The sequence below is a fragment of the Priapulus caudatus genome, unplaced genomic scaffold, assembly GCF_000485595.1.
Source record: "Priapulus caudatus unplaced genomic scaffold, Priapulus_caudatus-5.0.1 Scaffold682, whole genome shotgun sequence".
Classification (NCBI taxonomy): Eukaryota; Metazoa; Priapulida; class Priapulimorpha; order Priapulimorphida; family Priapulidae; genus Priapulus; species Priapulus caudatus.
In genome coordinates this window covers 1-222 of record NW_014577743.1, presented here as the reverse complement: position 1 = coordinate 222, position 222 = coordinate 1, and positions in this window count along the sequence as shown.

Here is a 222-nt window from a genome sequence, read left to right as displayed (position 1 = left end):
CTCTCCCTCCTCCTTCTCCATCAGCTTCTCCCTTCTCCCCTCCTCCTTCTCCACCACCTTCTCCCCTCCTCCTTCTCCACCACCTTCTCCCCCTTCTCCTTCTCCACCAGCTTCTCCCCCTCCTCCTTCTCCATCAGCTTCTCCCTTCTCCCCCTCCTCCTTCTCCACCACCTTCTCCCCCTCCTCCTTCTCTACCAGCTTCTCCCTTCTCCACCAGCTTCT